Source organism: Accipiter gentilis, unplaced genomic scaffold (assembly GCF_929443795.1).
Source record: "Accipiter gentilis unplaced genomic scaffold, bAccGen1.1, whole genome shotgun sequence".
NCBI classification, from domain to species: Eukaryota; Metazoa; Chordata; class Aves; order Accipitriformes; family Accipitridae; genus Astur; species Astur gentilis.
The window spans coordinates 941,822-960,061 of NW_026060956.1; the positions used below are offsets into that span (position 1 = coordinate 941,822).

Here is an 18,240-nt window from a genome sequence, read left to right on the forward strand (position 1 = left end):
AAAAAAAAAAAAGAAAAAAGAAAAGAAATCCATTGAGAAGTGGATTGCCTGAGCTGGGGAAAGGCAGATAATCTCAAACTGATATCCACAAATCGCAGAACTGTAGCAATCACGGAAATAGAAACATCAGTGTTAAGTACTGGCAGCTTAAGAGCCTAGCAGTCAAGGTAGAAACTAATTTTTACCCCACCACCCTTTTTTGCATAGTTTTTTTTTCTTTTTGTTTTTTGCACTTTGACATTTCTAACTTTATAAATACTGATGGATTTGAAACTTTGTCATATCCTGCCTAGTTTATGCCAAGTGTGTGGCAGATAGGACTTTCCTGCTTAGAGGGATCGTGAGCTGGAGAGTGGAAAATGGTTTTATGGAACAAGTATAAAAGGAGAAGAAGGGATAAAAAGGCTTGGATGCCTTTTTTGCCAGTTTAGTGGTATGGAAATTCCTGTAATGAAATTTCTTCTGGCTATGAAGGAACTGTGAATTGGGATCAAAATAAAGTGTTTCCTGCTCCATCGTTATGATATATGGGAGACCAGTTCTGAAAACCTCAAGCCCCTTCATCCCGTTCTGTTTTTGCTACCAGAGGAGTCACTTTTATGCTCCTTCAGGTTTATTGACTTAACGGAGAGAACAAGGAGTCGGTCTTGGTCTAGGTGGCTGCTGTCCCCCACTGCTCCTGCCGGGATATCCAACTGTAGAGCTTCTGAGTCCGGAGAGATCTTGAATCAACACCTATCAGAGCAGAGGACAGAGAACTTAAGAGTTAATGAGAAACTGATCCAAGCCATTGTTTTCTCTAGAGAGCCATAATTTCTGAAGAAGGCCCTCTTTTGTGCTACATGTGATTTTTTAAAAATTCATTTATTTATTTTCTGCTGGCTGATTCAGTGAGTATGGTAATTCACAGGGGTCTCACTCCAGTCCTCGTGCAAGCGAAGGCTGGCTGTTACATGAGTACAACGATAGCCCACAGAATAACGACAGCCTCTGCCCGAGATGTTAGCAGCAGCATCTAAACCCGGGCATGTCTGCCATGCAAAGTGGATTACTTTTTTGTCAACTATATTCCAGTTTGTGGTAAATACGTGTTGTTGTATTCCTCTCCCCTCGACTTCATGTGAGAGCTCAGTTCAGCTCTGACTCTTCTGGCCAGTGCAACATCTTTTAAAAGCCAGGCTGCATGCTAATTGATGAACTAAAATGTAGCTGAGCACCTGTAGAAATGCCACTGACTGTCTGGCATCTTCAAGGCAGATAGCTTCCTTCGGACAGGGATTATATGATTCCAGAACAATTCCAGGAAATCTGTTGACTTGTTGGTAGCTGTTAATCCTGTCTTGACTGCTTTTTACATACGAGATTTCATTTTGGAAAGTGTAATACAGAGAGAGTAAGATCTTCCTTTCTTTTTCTGAAGTCCCCCACAGGCCATACCTCTCCTTCATTTTTGGCATTCCAACAGTAACCACCCCACGTTTTAAGTTTTGCATATTGACCTACTGTTGTGTCAAGAACCTGAGGTGTGGCACCAGCGTTGGGCTTCTGACCTGCATGCAGACCCACTAGTGGTGTCCTTGCTCATCCAGCTGGGAAGTTGTAATGGAGCATGTTTTTCTTGTGACATGGCTCACCTGCAAAGACAACTGCTGTTTGCAGGGGAACGTGACCATTGCAGCGCCTACCGTCACAGCTACAGAGCTAAGTGGGCAACAGCTTTCCTATGCAAATGTGCCAGATTCCCAATGCTTTCACATTTCCGCATCAGGAGAAAACGCGCTGGGCCAAAAAGCTTTTTAGTGAAGTGAAGGGTGGAAAAAAGACACTTCCGAGCATAGCCAATATCCCGATAGGATGCAATTTTTGTTTTTAGAAAGAAGCTTCTTTCTGCACCCAGGTGAAAGGTAGTTGAAACTGGTACCTGCTGGCCTTCTTTCTGCTTAGTTCTTCCTCAGTTCTTTCTTTCCTCTGATTGAAAAATTGCAATGATGAACAAGCCAGCCTGCTGAGTTTCTAACTGGACCAATACTAACAAAGAATGTCATTCCCGAACAGTAAGGTAGTTGTAAGCTTCATCAGTAGTAAAAGATGTTGAGACAGTCATGAATCATCTCCCATTCTGCAAGTCCAATTCTTGACTATTTTCTCACTACTGTTGATTTAGCTGTAAATTGCTTTAAAGTAGCACTTAAAATGTGTAATTTTTCATAGCAGTAAGTTCTTGGTGCCATGAGAGAAACATTGTGCTGAGAAGGCACTATAAACATATGGCAATGTTTGTGTATATACACTTTGTCTTCCCTTAGATGGAGTTCTTTTGTAATTTGAAGCCATAGTGGAAGGATTTTTTTGTTGTATTATGATCAGACATCGAGGTGCCAGCCCTCTGCTACAGCTGCAGAATAAGTAGTCAAGTTGCTTTGGCATGAATTTAAACTTTCACGTTCCACTTAGCTGTCAATTTTTTCCCTTCTCTTCATTTTTATATTTGAATGAACAGTTTAAGTATTTGCTTACTTGGGGAGAAAAGAGTGCTATCCTTGTCCTGTTGTGATAAGCTACATAGCTGAAGGGCAGCAAGCTGAGACCCCCAAGAAGATATTTAGAAGAGAGGGAAGAAGGGGGCCTACAAGAAAGCCGGAGAGGGACTTTTGACAAGGGCACGTAGTGATAGGACAAGGGGTAATAGCTTTAAACTGGAAGAGGGTAGATTTAGATTAGATAGAAGGAAGAAATTCTTCCCTCCGAGGGTGGAGAGGCATTGGAATAGGTTGTGCAGACAAGTTGTGGACTCCCCCTCCCTGGAACTGTTCAAGGCCAAGTTGGATGGGGCTTTGCTCAGCATGATCCAGTGGAAGGTGTCCGGGTCCATGGCAGGGGGGTTGGACCTAGATGCTCTTGAAGGCCGCTTCCATCCCAACCCATTCTATGATTCAGTGAGTCTATGATTCTCTTCTCAGTTTTGGCCAGCTGAAGAACATAGGAGGGGGAAGAAGAACTACAGGTAGCTAAAGGGAAGGACAGGAGAGCAGCTGGGAGCCAACAGTGTGATGTGGGCATAAGAAAGTGCTACGCTGCAGTGTGTCAGGCCACGTATTTTCAGGAAGTGTAGAGAAGAGTTAATGCCACTGAACAGAGCACAGCTCATCTGACGTGGCCTCCCTGCTGGTCCTTCATGTACAAGAAAGATGACCTTCTGGAATAACTGGAGAAGAGAGCTGCAGGGATTGCTGGGACACGGGCGATGGACATGCGTGATGACATCAGGAGTTCATGATTTGCCTAGGCTAGAAAAAGCAGGTGGAAGAAGAGTGGGCTGACTCCTGTAAACGCAGGAGAGGGAAATACCATTTAGGCAGAACAGTTTTTAGGCTTAAAAGGAGTGGGCACCGGAAGACATGTGTACCACCTGCTCCCGAGTAAATTTAAGCTGAAAACTGGAAGAAAACTCTAAATGCTTCTAAGATTTGGGTTCTGCAACAGCCTTCCGATGGAAGGAAAGCAAGCAGAAAGCAACCAGTCAACCCCTTATTGCTTAATATGGAGTTCAGCAAGTTTATGGTGGGCCTGGAGATCTCTTCCAATTTCTCCTTCCTCCAAATCAACTGCCTCTTCAGGTGTTGTCTTTCAAGGTATGTGTTGCCTTTTCACGTTTTAATTGCTCTGATGTCCTCTTGTTTGAAGGACTGAACTGTTGCTGATCAAGCATTTTGGTGGCAAAAAGGTCTCTGCTGACAGGATCCCTTCACTTGTGAATTGTGCTTAGGTACTTGGTGACCCTTCCCATTTCCTGCCTCCCTTTCTTCAGTCACTTCTTGTTGCTAGATCCTACACTTGTGGTAGTGCCTTGTCTCTTTGTAGATGCTTAATACCTTTTGTTCCCCTTTTTATTTAAAAGTAAGAAGTTTAAAAATAAACCTACCCCCCACCCCCTTCTACCTGTTCATCACAGTAATGGAAAAAAGGATTCCAGCTGAACATTGGGCCTGAAGCCAGATGCTCTTTAGGCTGTATTCTTAAGATAACGAGCCACTCTTCTATCCCTGAGATGATAGCGGTTGAGCTTGGTTTATTCCCATTGCTTTCCTCTGCTTCTGTTTACTGGTGTTTTAAGAGAGTGTTGAAAAAAACCCTACCCTGTGTATGTTACCGTGAGATGCTGTCTGAGGGAGAATTTTTGGCAGCATCTGTGGTATGGAATTAAACAGCAGCAGTGAGTGTTCCCGTGAACTGGACCTTGATCATCTGTAGTGCTAAATCGTTGGGAGGTTTACAGGTACAGGTTTGGCCCATGTCAGCTGAAAAGCTCAACAACTTCCTTGGCACCGCTCACGAGTGGGAGTGGGCCAGGGGATTTCCCAGTGGGCATTTTGGATGCAGCTGTTGCGCATCCAAATTTTGCATAAAAAAAATGCAACCAAGTGGCCAAGGGTAATTGTGCCAGTTGGCCTCCATTTCAGGGAATGGTCCTGGGCACGTGAAAGGAAATTGGAAAACGTGAGTGCATGCTTAATGAGACCTGGGGAAAGTTACTTACCTTTGGTGTCTCATCATTACTGAAGCTGGTGTCTCAGCAATACTGCAGGGATAACGCTTCCCTGTTCTCCCGCTGTGGCAGTTGAGCGGGACATTTGGGCCACTGACTGTCTCCCTCTCTCTAGATGACACGCTGTTGAATTGGGCCCCTGCACTGCTTCCAAGGCACTCCTCCAAACCCAGACAATTAGTCTTTATGGTGATGAAGTCCAACCACTGTTCTGAGTGGAAAAGCCACTCCGTGAGTGATGCAGTGCCGGTGTTCATTGCTTTCACTTCTTGTTGTCGTTTTCTGAGCTCCTGAGGTGCAGGAAGGCTGGAGGCGAGAAGCTGTCAGCACCAAATAGTTGGAGAAAATACATTTCTATCTCCATTTTACTTTCCTCAATTATATATTGTATTGGCAGGGCAAGAAGTAGGCAGGCAGCTTGCCTGGCCAGTGCCTGCGTGCTTCTGGTACAGAAGATCAAGTGCTTCATGCTTCAGAGCTGTCAGGCTGGCACTTTTCACCACTAAATGCAGCTCTAAATTAAAGCTAAATGAAAAGGGAGATTTTGCTTCAGAGCTTGATCGTGTCATTCTGTTCCATACTTTTACGTGTTCAGTGGCTAGGGAAAGGAACCACTGTCTTGGTAGGAGCATCCACTGAGTTATAACCATGGGTGATATTAGAGCATCTTTGTGCATATTTATGCATGAGATCATTACAGTTGCTGTTTTAAAGGTATCCATCTCTGTAGCACCTAAACGCTTTGCCAGTAAAACTGTAGATCCACGCAATGGGGTGAGAAGCAGACAAATCCAATTAAATCCTTCAGACAGCTTTGAAAGCCTCTCCCAGAGGGTACAGCAATGGTTCTTTGTGATTCTCTTGAACTGCCTTTTATGCACTAGTCTGCAGTCTCACGTCTTTCACCGAACTGTGAAATACAATATAGTGTTAAGTTTTTGTTGCTAACCCTCTTTTGACATACCAGTGGGCAAATAAAAGCCCTTCAAAAAAGCCTCAGCCTGTTCTATTGATCCTGGGAAAGACTCACCTTGTGAAAAACTATTCAAGATCACTATTTCACAGATCACCCATTTCCATGTCTCCTGCGAAGGCAGGTACTGTTCCTTGTACAGGTGTGCTGGCACTCATCTGCATGTTCTTAGGTCCCAGGAGTCTTTCTGTACGCTGGATCAGAAATTTAGCATGTTGAAGTTTGATACTGAAACTGAAGAGTCAGGTGATACAAACATAATTGTTTTCCTGACAGATCTCCTCAAGCACATCACAGCCTGGAGTCCCGGGAGCTGTAAAACAAACCGAGGAGTCTGCATTGTTTCAGTTTGCTGAGGTGTAATGGCTGAAATATGGTGGGGGAGGATGGGGGGGAAGCAAGGCACCAGTAAGAGCTGTCACTGAATGGCTAAGCACCCTGTCTGATAAGGGATTCCCATCAGCAGATGTTTACCTTCATGGCAGCATTATGTGCAGAAAATCAGGGGGGACAGGGGGCAGTGACTGGATGAGATGTTGGCCAGTTCGACCAGCTGTAGCATTCGCAAAGGACACTGGGCTTGTGAACATTACCTGGCCTTCCATACCAAAGGCCCACGGCAGATGTTTTTTTCCAAATGGCCTTCTAATTTGAATCCAGGAAAACAACCAATAAAAGGCATTCTGAAATGACACTATGCACTGCCTGTGGAAGAGGCTGCAGCAGTGCAAAATGGCAACTGCCCTAGAGGCAGGGATCCTGTGTGTCCTGGTTTCAGCTGGGACAGAGTTAACTGTCTTCCTAGTAGCTGGTACGGTGCTGTTTTTTGAGTTCCGTATGCGAAGACTGTTGGTAACACTGAGGTTTTCAGTTGTTGCTACGTAGTCTTTAGTCTGAAGTCAAGGATTTTTCAGCTTCTCATGCCCAGCTGGAGGGGCACAAGAAGTTGGCACAGGACAGAGCCAGGGCAGCTGACCCAAACTGGCCAACGGAGTATTCCATACCGTGCGACGCCATATCTAGTATAGAAACTGGGGGGAGTGTGGGCAGGGGATCGCTGCTCGGGGACTAGCTGGGTGTCAACCGGCGGGTGGTGAGCAATTGCACTGCGCATCATTTGTACGTTCCAGTGCTTTTATTATTGCTGTTGTCCTTTTATTAGTGTTACCATTATCATTACTAGTTTCTTCTTTTCTGTTCTATTAAACCGTTCTTATCTCAACCCACGAGTTTTACTTCTTTTCCCGATTTTCTCCCCCATCCCACTGGATGTGGGGGGGAGTGAGTGAGCGGCTGTGTGGTTCTTAGTTGCTGGCAGGGGTTAAACCACAACACTGTGAAAAAGAAACTTGCAGGTCAAAGGAAGCTTATCCCAACAGCTGCAAGGATAGGTAGCAGCATTGTTAGGTGGTGACTTCTAAAGCTTATAAATTACCCTTAAGTGTGTAAGTTCTCCTCCTTTCCCAGTGTGTTGAAAATGTGGAGTTCTTAAAGATTGCTTGGAATAATTTCTTCTCCCCTGTGTTTAGTGTGCCTCTAGGAATTGGTTTTCCACACCTATACTCTTCTTCCCCATTTGGGGGAGTCTGGTACTGCTTATAGAACCAGTTAGGCTAAATGGATCTTCAGGGTGTGTCTGAGAAGACTGGGAGTGGAGCGGGTGCTAGCATGGAGGAGCGTAACGAGATGAGGAGATACCCAGTTTGTCATTCCACATACTTGCAGGGGTTTGACTCCATACAACATGCTTCCTTCTGTTAAATGTTAAGCTAATTGTGTCCTGTGTGTTTTTAGCTTGGCTAGGATGGGCCTTTATGTATTTCTGGGGAGGTTTGGTGAAGAAAAAAACGATTTCCTGGTTCAGGTGCTATAAAATACCTGCATGCATTACTGCATTTAGTAAGCTAAATTATGGTAACTAAGCAAGTTGCAGTAGGCCGCTGTCAGCAATGTACAGTACTACAAAGGAAAAGAGGGAGGGAGGGAGACAAACTAGTTATTTAGCCAGTAGGCAAGTAGACCTGTGAAGCAATGTGGAGTGTGCTGTGGTCTGATGTGCCTGGAGGCTTTTGGCAGCCATCCCAGCTCAGTTCTGGTTCTGGCTGTGTGTTCTTCAGACATTCCCTTCCTCTTTGCCGCCTTTGCGGCAGGGTGAGTAGGAGTGCCTCTTTGTGAAGACAGCGATCCCGCTGAGTAGATCTGTCATTTAAAATGGACACCTTTACTCCCGGAGTACAAGTCTCCTGTCACTCAGAAAGAGCTTGTTATATGTAGAGGTAGCATGGGATTCTTTCTTCCTTACAGCCTTGGCTAGCCTGTCATTTGTTTGTCTGTCCCAAGGGCTACAGTCATCAATTAAAGCTGTTGAGGATATGGCTAATGAGGCCTGCCCAGTGGCTTGCCACAACGGGTGATGAAAATCTCAGGAGAAAGAATTGTTGGGTCCTGCTGGCGCCCAGGCAAGTGCACTGGTCTTCCAAGATGATGTGACATCCTCATAAGAAGTTGTTTGGGTGGTTTTTTTTCATTTTGGAGTGTTGCAAGTTATGCTCTTGGCTTTCTCATTCTGCTCTGATCTTGTAGATACTTGGTCCTTCTTTTGTCCTTCTCATTTGTACCTTTATGGAAAGCCCTTATAGAGGCCAGTGATTTCTGAGCAGTGGGCTGCGTTCCTTAGCGCGGTGGCTGTTTGCAAGCTGTCTGCTCCCACGGGCTGGTTGCTGTCGTCCTCCTTGCCACGCAAGGGAAACGGAGCAGATGGGAGCCCTTGCTCTCTTGGTCTTACTGGATGTGTGTTTGGCAAGCGCAAACAGATGATGACGACTGCTTCGTTGAGAAGAAATGAGTACCTCTTGGATTTACTTGGCTAAACTCTCATCCGTTATTAAACAAAGAAAATGCTTCTAGAGAGTGGAAGCAATAAAATTGCTTGTTTAACCACCTTAAAACCACAATGAAGCCAAAACCCCCAAACTGTTCACTTTCATCTGCTTTTCTGAGGTTTTTCTCTAAGTGATTTAATCAAAAAAATAATCAGATGCAGCGTGCAGCAAGGTAGAACTTCCCTTGCTAATCCAACAGGTTATTAGCATTTAAGAAAAATGCATGCTTGAGAGTGGTTTTGCTGTGTTCTCACATACTCTCTTTGAGCAGGCAACAGGCAACCCTTTCTATTTATTTCTGTGCTGAATAGAAGGTTTGAACCCAAACCTTTTGGTCAGAATGCCTTGAAGTTGGGAGTGTGAGAGCTAGTCAGTATCTTGTCTTCCAGCCTGCCCTGAGGTGAAGCTGTACTCTTCCCAGGTAAAGCCATTACGTAAAGTAGATGAATACCTTTGATGTTTGCCTATATGCTGGAATTACAAAATGTCTGTGTTGAAGTGAAATGCCTGTTCTGGGGCGGGATGTGGTGGGGGGAAGTGGCAAAGTACCGTGGCACATGCTTCTTAGGCAAACTAGAATGCAATATAGTAGATAAAATGCTGACCTGCATTGTAGAAAGAGGTAGTAACTTGATCCTAATGATCTCCAAGTTAAACCTCGACATAAGAAGGGGCTCTTTGTGGTTGTGCTTCTGCAGGTTCTGATGATTCGGACTGAAACTAGCAGATGATGTTAAGACAGGGTATGAGATTTGTAATCTCCTTGGCAGCTGATTGATCAGCTGTCCTCTTAGTTTGGACATTTGGCCAGCAACTTTGGCAGTATGAATCAGAAGTTTATATCTCTCACAGTTTGTTTTTTTGACTGTGAAGAGTTTTGGTGGGTTTTTTTCTGAAGGGAAATGTTGGCTGCCTCTCTTTCTGTTAGTACTGCATGGATCTTGCTTGAATTTTGTTAGGAGCTGCCATTCTCTTGTTAAACTAAATTCTTTACTCTTTCCTCACATTTTGCATCAGGAGGCAAGATGTGCCTGCATGTTCTCAGGTTATCCTTCAATGTGTGGGTGTTTTTCTGTCTCTTTTCAGCCCTTCATATTGCACTGAAACAATCATTAAGAGCTGAGAATGCATTACGGTAGAAAAAGTTGAGGCCCTGTTCCTGCAAAGTGCCATGTACAAGATCACTTAACTCCAGTGGGGTCCTGAGCTGTCTCAAAGCAAAACTAGGATTTTGAATTATTCTAGTTCGATATTAAAAAATATTATTAATGCATATTCAAGTATTATTCACCACATTTTTAGTAGCTTTTGGTAAAATGCATTTTCTGTATTTTGGGATATTTTGTAATGAATCTTCTGGACAATTGAAAAGGAAGCCGTTCAAATAATCTAGTTCCAAAGAAACGTATTAACTATAGAGAGGCTAAGCTGATAATTTTTGCATCTGGAAGATTGTGGTCATAAGCGTGACTTCTGTGATGTGGCATCTGCCACAGAAACTCTGTTGGTCTTGTCCCTAATCTTCTGGCTTTTCAGGGCTTCCAGGTCACATACTACCATGTAATGCCATGCCAAAAAATATCAAGTATAAGAAATAATGCTTAATTCTTGTGCTGGTGAACTCCTACGGCTGCACTTGGAAGCAGGTCAGAAAACTGGCTGCTGAAGCAATTCCCTGAAGTGCAGTGGTAGTTAGTTACTCAGCGCTGGTGCTGGCACCAGCACACCAGCATCTCTTTAGAGGCTAGATTTGATCTCCAGACGTAAGATCTTATTTCTTTTTTCTGCCTAAAGAAAGTGAAACAAGCAGTGCCTGTGAGGACGCATGGTCCTCTTCTCTGTCTAACCAAATGGGAAATATTGCCCAGGCTTTCTGGGAGAATTTTGTTTAGCCTTGACCAGCACAGTTCCTGATTTAAGCAGCAGGTAGGTCATGTTCACTTAGTCACACAACACACACATAAAACAAAGGGCGTGATAGAACATTAGCTGTGGACAATGCAACTGTAGAAGAGAATCCATGAGGATCTAAGTAATGCAAGGAAGGAATTCTGTATTTGCTTGTATCCTGCTGACTCCTGAATGCCTGTAAAGTGTTTCTTGGATGGGGGGGAGCTGGGGGTGGCCACCGGGTTGAGACCTGGATGCTGGGGGCAGGGGGGGGCACGACAACTAGTCACCAGGGGTGTCTGAGGTGGATTGGGGCAGGAGGCTATCTCGGGCTGAGGTAAGCGGGGGGGGGGAGGTCTGCTTCCCCCCCCCCCGAGGTAAATTAGGGGGTGTCTGAAACACGGTGTGTGTGTCCCCCGAACCTTCTGGGGTAAATGGGGGGGAGGCTGACCCCCCTGGTGTGAATTGGGGGGGGGGGGGGGGGGGGTCATCTGGGGTGAGGTGATTGAGGGGAGTCTGTGCTGGGGTAAATGGGGGGAGGGTTAAATGGGGGGCCTCTGGGATGAGGTAATGGGGGGTTCCAGGCTGAGGCAACAGGTAGCTGCCTTAACTGGTGGGGGGGGGGTCCTGGCTGCAGTTATGGGGGTGCAGACAGGGCCCCCCCACTCTGGGAAGCAGCTCTTGTGCTTTTCGGGGGGGATGAGTGGGATACATTTGGGGGGGGGTGTCACATTTGGGGATAACTCCCCCCATGGGTGGCCCTTGAGAACTTCAGCCCCCTAAATCCTCTTTTTCCAACCAAACTGGGGGTGGGGGGTGCTGTCAACACACCTGGGTCTTAAAGGACCAGCACAGCTGGGGTGTAGGCAGCCATGTTGTGTGAGACACCCTCCTTGTGCCTCCGTTTCCCCTCGTGGGGAGGTGTCCCCCCATTTCGGGGGGGGTGACCCCCCAAATCTTGGTGGGAACACTTCATGTGGAGGGAGGGGAACAGCCAATCAGGATCCCTTGTGGGATGCCCCCATTGCCTGTTCCCATTGCCCTGTTCCCATTGCCCCCCCCCTTTCCATGGAGGGGGGGTAACAGACAGGGTTTGGTGGGGCTGTAAGGTCTGTGGGGGGTCAGGAAGTCAAAGTTAGGGGGATCGGTATGGGGGGCATGGGTGAGATTTGGGGGTGTTGGGGCATCGAGGGGATTGGGGGTGTTGGGGTGTCTGGGGGTGGCGTGGGTTAAATTTGGGGGTGCTGGGGAGGCCTGGGGCTGTTGGAGTGTCTGGGGGTCATAGGGGAGATTTGGGGCATTGGGAGGGTCTGTGGTTTGGGGGTGCATCAGGGTCGGGTTTGAGGGGGGGGTCCATCCTGGGTGGGTGATACTGAGGGGGGGATGGGACCAAATGGGAAAGGGAGGGTCTGGCCCTGCACCCCCTCCCTGGGGTGCAAAGAGTTCCCAGGGGTTCCCCTCCCCGCCCCCCCCCCCCCTCGGGCTGTTTCATCACCAGCTCTTTTGTCAGCACCCATCCCCAGATGCCTGGGTTCCCCTGGGGTGGGGATACCTCGGGTACCCAGATGCCTGTATCCCCCTCTCCCAGCTCTGGGCTGGGTGCTCTGGGCTGGGCTGGGTGCAGAGCCCTGATAAGTCGGGTATGGGAGCACTGGGAGGGCAGGGACTGGCCATACTGGGAGTTGGGAGTGGCGGGTCAAGGCTCCACTAGGAGCCCAGAGTGCCAGTTAAGGGCTATACTGGGAGTACTGGGAGCTGGGGGTGCCAGGTAAGGGCTATACTGGGAGGCAGGAGTGCAGTGTAAGAGCTGTGCTGGGAGTGCTAAGAGGTATACTGGGAGTACTGGGTCCTGGAGGTGACATGTAGGAGCTGTACTGGGAGCCAGGAATGCAGTGTAAGGGCTGAGCTGGAAGTACTGTGAATGCTGTGTAGCTGGTATACCAGGAGTACTAGTAGCATGGAGTGCTAAGAGGTATACTGGGAGCTGGGGGTGCCATGTAGGAGCTGTACTGGGAAGCAGGAGTGCAGTGTTAGGGCTATACTCGGAGCTGGGAGTACTGAGAGTGCTGTGTGGCAGGTATACCAGGAGTACTGGGAGCATGGAGTGCTGTCTAAGAGGTGTACTGGGGGTACTAAGAGTTAGAGACTGTAACTAATGGTCCTACTGGGAACTGGGAGTGACCACTGTTGGGGATACTGGGAGCACTGGGAGTGGAAGGCATTGTTTATACTGGGAGCACTGTATAAAGGCTATACACGTCATACTGGGAATGCGAGGTCTTACTGGGAGCCAGGAATGACAGTTACTGGTGTTACTGGGAGCTGGGAATGACAGCTGCTGGGTATACTTGGAGCTGGGAGTGTTGTGTACTGGGCGTACTGGGAACTGGGAGACCTGTGTAAAGGCTATACTGGGAGTACTGAGAGTGGGTAATGGTGTTACTGGAGCTAAGCGCGAGAGATACTGGGAGTACTGGGAGGGACAGGTGTTGGTATACTGGGGCTGAGGAATGATGGGTAATGGTCTTACTGGGAGCTACTGGGTATACTGGGAAATGGGAGCCAGAGTGGAGAGGGAGTACTGGGAGCAGAGAGGGACAGTTATTGGGAGAACTGGGAGTACTGGGAGCGAGGGGTAATGGGTCTCCTGGGAGGACTGAGAGGGACAGGCGTTGGCTGTAGTGGGAGCTGGGAACAGCAGGTATTGGTCGTACTGGGGGTACTGGGAGTGTGAGTGGCAGCTAATGGTTGTACTGGGAGCTGGGATTGGCAGGTACTGGTCATACTGGGACCACTGGGAATGGAAGTGGCAGGTAATGGCAGTACTGGGAGCCGGGAATGGCAGGCACTGGTCATATTGGGGATATTGGGAGCATGAGTGACAGCTGATGGCTGTATTGGGAGCTGGGAGCACCAGTACTGGTCATACTGGGGGCACTGGGAGCAGCACCCCCAGTTCATACTGGGTTCCTGCTCTACTGGTCCCAGTATGGGATGGGGGACCAGGGGGAGGGGGCCCCCAGTGCCTCCCAGTAACTGTCCTTCCATTCCCCCTACTCCCCAGTCCAGGCCACGGCTGGTAGGTAGCCCCTCCCACACACCTGCGCCCCACTGCCATGTGAGTGCCCCCCACCCGTGTGCAGGGAGGGGGGCAACACACACGAGGCGTGTGCGGGTGTGCGCACATGGGGTCATGTCGTAGGCATGTCCATATGCACACACGTGTGCACTGGGCTGGAGCACATGTGCTGGTGGTGATGTCACGCACGTGCCTGTGCTGGACACCACACATGTTCACATGCATGTTCACATGCATGTGGCTTCAGGAGCTGATGCTGACACGTGTGTAGGGGTTGGTACAGACATGCACATGCAGGGTCACATGTGTACATGTGCACACACATGTACTGCAGGCTCCGACACGGTGCCACACACACGTGTGTACACGTGTAAATGACAGACGTTACAGCATGCACAGAGGTGTCCTTGTGCCTGTGTACACATTGGGGTGCACACATGTGTTACAACACACGTTATGACATGCACATGGGCGTACTTGTGCCTGTGCACATTTGTCAGGGTCTACACACATGTAACAGGCACTAACAGCACACACATGGGTGTACTCACATGTAAATGGGCATTACAACATGTATACATTGCCCCTGCGCACGTGTCAGGGTGTACATGTGTGTTACAACAGGTGTTACAACAGGCAGAGGGGTGTACTTGTGCCCATGTACACGTGTTAGGCTGCACACGTGTGTTACAACATGCACATGGGTGTACCTGTGCCCATTTAAACATCAGGCTGTACACGTGTGTTACAGCAGGCATGCAGGTGTACCTGTGCCTGTATGCACATCAGGGTATGCACATGTGTAAACAGACATTACAACACACACGGGTGTACCTGTGCCTGCATACGTGTGTATTACAACACGCACACGGGTGTACCTGTGCCCTGTACACCTTGGAGCATTTCATGAAGGACTGGGTCCCGTGGGAGGGAACACATGCTGGAGTAGGGGAAGAGCATGAGGAGATAGGAGTGGCAGAGACAAAGCGTTAGGAACTGACTGCAACCCCCCTTCCCCATTCCCCTGTGCTGCTTCTGGGGAGGAAGTGGAAGAGTTGGGAGAATTGGCTGCAGGATGAACTCCGCCAGCTCGTTGGACCGGGGGAGCCTGCAGGCAACTCCTGCCCAGTACCAGCGATCACACCACCTGTCTGGCCTTGCCTTTGTCTAAAAGGGCAGTGGCAAGTTGTCGGGGAAGATCTGCTCTGCTCAACACTAGAAGCAATGAACAGAGTGGTTTCTTGTAAGAAAAATCCAGTAAGAGCTTTAATGACCAAAATGGAGTAATCTGGTCTACAGCTGGGGTCTGCCAGGTGTGCTGCATGCTGGTCGGAGGCCTGCTCGGTGCTGCGCGACTCGGGGTTCCCACCATCCAAAGGGCCGTGAGACTATCTGTATTGCTCTCTCTTGCTCTTGTTCCAGCTGAGGCTCTAAGAGTATTGAAAACGATGCTGTACAGAGCGTGAGCGCCTTTCTGACTGGCTTCGTAACAGACCAGCAGGTCTGTGCAGGAGAGGGACCTTTCTCCTTTCCCTCCATTTGGAGCTGACAGCAGGAGGCCAAAGTGTTTCCACAGTCTTCAACTATTGTACTAAGTCCACTTATTGGCGAGTTCTTCTATTTCCATGGCAATTTGGGTGAGTTTTCTTTCTTTTTCTGAATTTGCTTTGGCTTCACTTGTAGCTGCGTCTGTCTCTGAGGCAACATTGACAAGAGGAAGCTCTGGTTCTCTGCAACACAAAGAATGGCTTTTGGAAAAGAATTCACATTAATATGAATTAAGAGGCTGGGAGTAAAAAATTCTCACAACAGAAACAGCAACCCCAACAGCTGGGGTTGTTCAGCCTGAAGAGAAGGCTCGAGGGAGACCTTATTGCAGCCTTTCAATATATAAGGGGGGCTTATAAGCAAGGTGGGGAGAGACTTTTTACCAACGCCTGTAGAGACAGGACAAGGGGCAGTGGTTTTAAACTGGAAAAGGGTAGACTTAGACTGGACAGAAGGAGGATATTTGTTACAGTGAGGGTGGTGAGATGCTGCAACAGGTTGCCCAGAGAAGTTGTGGCTGCCCCATCCTTGGAAGTGTTCGAGGTCACGTTGGATGTGGCTTTGAGCAACCTGACCTAGTGAGAGATGTCCCTGGCCATGGCAGAGGGATTGCTCTAGATGATCTTTAAAGGTCCCTTCCAACCCAAACCATTCCACAACTCTATGATTCTGATTCTATGAAATGCTAACAGAGTGCTGCTACCCTCGGTGACCCGCGCTCCAGGATGCTGCCACTGGGAATGCTTTGCTGCATAAGAATGTTGGGAAGACCAACTTACTGTTTCCTATTCTTCAGCAGTGATTTAACCAGTTGACCCAAAGATGCCAGGAGGACTATGGACGCCAGGGTGGCCAGCGCCACAGCTGCAGGGTACGTTAGTGGCCATTTGCAGTCTGCGGCCCGTGGACTTTTCTCACCAGCACCTGTAGGAGATGGGACAGTCCCACATATTCATGTGTTCTGCACTGCCAACAGTTGCAGTGTCTTTGAGAGGCTGAACGATTGCTACATCCAGCTGTGCCCGTGGGCTTGGGGCTTGGGACTGCTTGCTGGGCACCCTGAATTCCTGAGGAGTGCAATACAGTATTGTAAAGGCATAAAAAATAGACAACCAAAGCTGAACGCTTCAGCCTTGTGTTCCCCCTATGGCTCTGGAACGGCAGCCAGCTCACAAGCTGAAGTCACACAGCCTACAGCCACTGCTGTAATCCCATCTGGAGGAGAAACAGTCCCCTGACATGTTGCAATCAACTTCTTCATAAGTGAATGGTAGTGCATGGAAGATAAGCAGCGAACATAGGTGTAAGCCGAGACACCCAAAGCTGCAAAGGCACATGGGTGATGTTCTGGGTAGAAAGTTTTCATGCAAAGAATGCATTAAACTCACTGTGCAATACCAGTAATTGTTAAATGTTGGTCTGCAGAGCAGCAGCTGCAGAGGGGATAGAGTGAGCTTTTGCCTGTGACTTGGCAAAGGAAGTGAAGACTCGTGACTTACCCATGCATTCCCTCCCAGGCTCTACATCAGGATGCCACTGAGATGCGGAGCCAGCACCTGCGTCCACATCTGCAACCAAAGGCAGAAGACAACAGCTCTCGTGCTATATTCTGATACACCTCTTCAGCTTTGACCAGCAGTGAACACATTTCGAACACGCAATTACCCCCCAACTCCTATCCTTTCCTTCCAGTCACAAGCACCTGGAAGAGGGTTACCGGGTGCAGGCAGAAGACTGTATTGGCAGAAAACCAGCTATGCACGGAGCTGTCAGCAGGTCCCACTCTGCTCTTTGACCTGGCAGAGCGTCGCCAGGACGTTGTGAGTTATACTCACAGAATCACAGGATGAGTGAGGTTGGATGGGAGCTCTGGAGGTCATCCAGTCCTACCCTCCTGCTCAAGCAGGGCCACCTAGAGTTAGTTGTCCAGGACTGTGTCTAGTTGGCTTTTGACTCTCTCTAGGGAGGGAGAATCCATAACATTCCCATTCCACGCGAACAATTGAAAGGAAGCAGTTCTGGGAAGTGAAGGAAGAGTGACTACTTACACCTGGGATTCTGCTGAGGCTCAGGGAAGAGATCTTGCTGAGAGGCCAGGAAAACAGGCTTCTGCCTCATCGCTTTATATACACGGCCTAGAGGCACACCTGCCATGAAATACACAGGAGACAAGTTTTCATTCCATGCTGTGACTGGCTGCTCCATAGGGGAACTGCAGTGATGGAAGGGGAATGTATGATGACATGGGATTGTCACACAGGTCGGCATACTCACAGCTGCAGAGTGCTTAGAGTGAGCTTTTGTCCATGACCCAGCTGCTCTCAAAGTGAACAACAAATGGTCAAAGCTTACCAGTGCCACGCGCCGGCAGACCATGATCTCCTGCAAGACCTTCGGATAAAGTATTCCATTGAATTGCACATGAGTAAAATACTAAAAAGGACATGTTTTTTCCTTCTGGGAAACAGAGATTGACAACATACCCTTGTGACGCTCCTCAGGATCAAACCCAGGACGCAGGCCAGCAGGTGGAAAAGCACTCTCCAGGGGAAGAGCTACCATCACACACAGAGGAAAAAAGTGTTCATGACATGTTGCGAGACACTTCTTTGTAAGCAGCAGCTGCAGAGGGGCCAGGGTGACCTTCTGGGTCGGACCTGGCAGATCGCAAAGGAAGTGAGATTGGCTCCAAGAAGCCACTGCCTTTGCAGCCTGTGCTGGAAGTGTTGAGCCACTAGCAAACAGAGCTTTGCAAGGCAAAGTCCCCCAGGGCACATCTCTGAGCTCTCCTGATACCCACTGCTCTGCTCTTTTGGACCTCTGAGCCCCGGCCAAGAATGTAAGAAGGTATGTTCCACCTGAAGGCAAGATAGAAAAGAAGTGCTCACCCTACAAAGTGAATAAAGACTACGTACCCCCAGGATAGGCTCGAGGCTCAAGAAAATGGCGTGGCTGAGAAGCGTGGCCTGCATCCACAGCTGTAGGCAAATACAGACGAGAAAGCTTTAAGTTCTGTATTGAGAGATGCTTCTCCATAGTGGAACTGCAGAGACTGGGAGGGGATCATGGACCCATGTGGCTCGTAGGGAAGGTCCGATGGGGACTCAGGCCCGGGTTTCTCTGCACTGCCACAAAGCTCCAGGCCCACCACTTTCTGCCAAATGCCCCTGCAGATGCTGTGGCCCTTCTGTGCCTCCTTGTAGGACTTCTGCCTCCCACTCACCCCAGTGCTTCAGCTGTTGCCCAACCTACCTTGAAGTACTGCTCCCAGCGGAGCCGCCCAGTTGTCCCTGACACACAGGGCTGCCAGGAGGAGGAGGAG

The 18,240-nt window shown here is 48.6% G+C and overlaps 1 long non-coding RNA gene across 1 annotated transcript; it reads right to left on the reverse strand.

Annotated features, from left to right (window-relative positions):
- Window positions 1–16,431: 16,431 nt before the first annotated feature.
- On the reverse strand, window positions 16,432–17,884 carry LOC126037180 (uncharacterized). Its single transcript, XR_007505545.1, has 3 exons — window positions 17,402–17,884; window positions 16,967–17,309; window positions 16,432–16,486 (listed from the first exon to the last, which is right to left on the reverse strand). It is a non-coding gene; the product is annotated as an uncharacterized LOC126037180 (long non-coding RNA).
- Between the last annotated feature and the right edge of the window lie 356 nt (window positions 17,885–18,240).